Below are 3,151 nucleotides of genomic sequence, written 5' to 3'. Positions count from 1 at the left end.
AATTATTATTTCTAGCAAAATTTAAAACTGTTAACAGCTTTTCAAATATCCTTTGTAATGCTGGATGTGGCGGTACACACCCCATAGTTCTAGTCACTCAGGAGGCTGAAGGCAGGAAAATCACCTGAGCTCAGGAGTTTGAGCATGGAGACTGTTCCCGAAAATTAGTTTTAATGAATCGTTTGTCACTGATAATTTCTTACTATTATAAAAGCATTTGTATTTAAACAACTAAGCCAGATTCTCTTTTTTTTGTAATTTTAGAAAGTTGTTATTTTATGTATATGATGTTTTGCCTGCGTGCGCGCGAGCGCACACACACGCACGCACGCAATGCCTCTAGCGGTCAGTAGAGGGCGCTGGATCCCCTGGAACTGAGTTGCCCTGTGGATGTTAGGAATGGAACCCAGGTCCTTCCCGGGAGCAGCATGTGCTCTCAACCACTGAGCCATCACCCAAGCCCACAAATTCTCTTTGTATAGATTAAGAGGATTTTAATCCTTTTAAAGCAGAGGTATGGCCTGGGGATGGTTACCCTGCCTTGTGTGGCTTCTGGCAGGTTCGAACAGGCTTCTGGTGCCTCCTTTTTTTCATGTATAAAACTGGGATGGCAATAGAACAGGCCTCAAAGAGTTGTTATTAGGATGAGATCATTGCTCATAAATAACTCTGTACAGAGTCAACGCTCACTAACACCAGCATCACTGTCATCCAGGCTCTTCAAAGATATCTCAGGGGATGTTAATTCTCCCTGGTGTCTTTTGTTACTGTCACTAGCAGCACTCATACAATTTAGGCATCCATGTGTTTTATCCCATTGGTTATTTTTTGCTGTTCTTGAGCCATTAGCATACATTTTACTTTACTGTGTGTATGGGTGTTTTGCCTTCCTTTGTCTGTGCACCATGGTGTGCAGTGGCCACAGAGGCCATAATAGGGCATCAGATCCCCTGGAGCTGGAGTTGCAGGTGGTTGTGAGCCGATGTAGGTGCTGGGAATTGAACCCAGGTCCTCGGCAAGAGCAGCTGGTTCTCTCGCTGCTGAGCCGTCTCTCCAGTCTGTTGTTCTATAATTGACTGGGAAGTTGAAGTCTTTGGTTCTGTTTTTCCTTTTCTTGACAGAATGATCTCATCCCAGCTTTGTCGTTGCTGTCTTTAGATGGATTTTAAATATACTTCCTGTGGAGATTTTGGGTCTCGATGTCTATGTTACCATTTCAAATCTTCCTGCTCCCCCAAAGAGAGCCTCAAGCTCAGCTTTGAAATAACTCATTTCTCTCATTCCCAGTGGTGATGGTACACGCCTTTAATCCCAACACTTGGAAGGAAGAGGCAGGCAGATCTCTGTGAATTTGAGGCCAGCCTGGTCGACAGAGTGAGTTACAGGACAGCCAGGGCCACATAGACAAACCCTGTCTAGGAAAACCAAAAAATAAATAAAACCAAAAAAAAAAAAAAAAAGAGGTAACTCATTTCTCTTATTATAACTTTGTTATTTTCCGTGAGCAGATCTCGAAGTTAATATACCACGTTAATTTCTAAATACCTTCCTTTGTGTCCTTGTGAGCAAAAATTTTCTCATTTGCTGAAAGTGATGGCGTTCAGGTGTGTATGTCATAGCATGGAGATTGAGAACCCACAGATTGTCTCCAGTGACTTTCTGTTTGTAACCTGGCGGGATGGCTCAGTGGGTTGGGGCAGACACTCGTGCCAAGCCCCACTGACCTGCGTGTGACCTCCTGGTCTCACAGGACGAACAGGAAGAACTGATTCCTGCATGTGGTACTCTGACTTCACATGTGCTGTGCCGTTGTGCTGCACATGCCCGCATACACACACCCCGAAACAAAATACCTCAAAATGAGAGAGAGAGAAAGAGAGAGAGAGAGAGAGAGAGAGAGAGAGAGAGAGAGAGAGGTTAATTCTGTTTCACATTTATGAAATCGTTTCTGGTACTTACGGAAAAGGCATTTATCTTGTGTCAGAAAGAGAAGACAAGACTAGAGTCTTACGTCCTCTTTGAAGATACAACCACCATTGTCTGAAGACACCCTGCAAAGGTCCTACCATCTCCCAATAATGCCATGTTGGGAATCAAGCTTCAGATCATCTATGGGACATCCAGAGCCAGACTGGAGCAGTGGGAGACATGGACTCACCCAGCGCAGAGAGGGAAAGGAAGCAGTGTGGAGGTCACAGGAGGAAGGGAGATGAAGACTCATTCTTAGCAAGTATAGAGTGTCTTTTAGGAGAAATACGGTAACAGTGGTTGCACAGCTTGAGACCGGGGCCAGTATTCCTGAACTGTACCTTCCAAATGGTCAAGGAAGTAATTTAATGTTTTATATTTTTATCAGAATTAAACAGAACTGCAATTAAAAAAAAAAAACAAAACCATAAGCTGGAATCAGTGTTCTGGAAACAGGTCCTTAGCTGGCAGAAGTCATTAATACAATAACCAGAAACTGTAAAACAGAAATTGTCACGCTCACTGCTAGAGAGGTGGTTCAGGGGTAAGGGCACTGGCTACCCTTATGGAGGACCCGGGTTCGAGTCCCAGCTCCCACAGCATGGCTTACAGGCTTACAATCACCAGCAACTGCAGTTCCAGGAGGATCTGACTCCCCCCTTCCTGTCTCTTTGCATAGCGCACACATGTTACGTTTATACATACATGCAGGCAAACACATGAAGGGTTGGGGGGAGTGTGTTTCATTTACATGTCCTACAAGATGGGGCCCAGTCCAGTCAGTGATCAAGAGACACATATACGTTGTATTCAGAATGGGCCTCTGGATGTGTGTATGCCAGGGGAAGCAAGCGGATTCCACCCATGAGGACCTCCCTCCTCCACACCCTCACCACAGTACCACATGCCACCGGCAAACTGGCTCCATCCATGAGTTCAAAATAGACAAGGAGGATGACGTGGTGGTGAGCCATCCGCTGCAGCCACGAGGCCACACCTGGGTTTATTGTTTGACAGGCTGTGATCATGGCCGGTTCCCTGGTGTGTCTTCCGTGAGAAGACAGGAGACACAGTGTCACAGGAACAATTTGGCCAATGGAGCCTGCATAAACTGCTCCCTCCCAACCCCCCAGAGCCAAAGGCTAAGGAAGAAGACTACTTTTTTTTTTTTTTTTTTTTTTTA

This window comes from Rattus norvegicus, chromosome 12 (assembly GCF_021556685.1).
Source record: "Rattus norvegicus strain SHRSP/BbbUtx chromosome 12, alternate assembly SHRSP_T2T, whole genome shotgun sequence".
Taxonomy (NCBI): domain Eukaryota; kingdom Metazoa; phylum Chordata; class Mammalia; order Rodentia; family Muridae; genus Rattus; species Rattus norvegicus.
Note: the sequence above shows the minus strand (reverse complement) of the source record.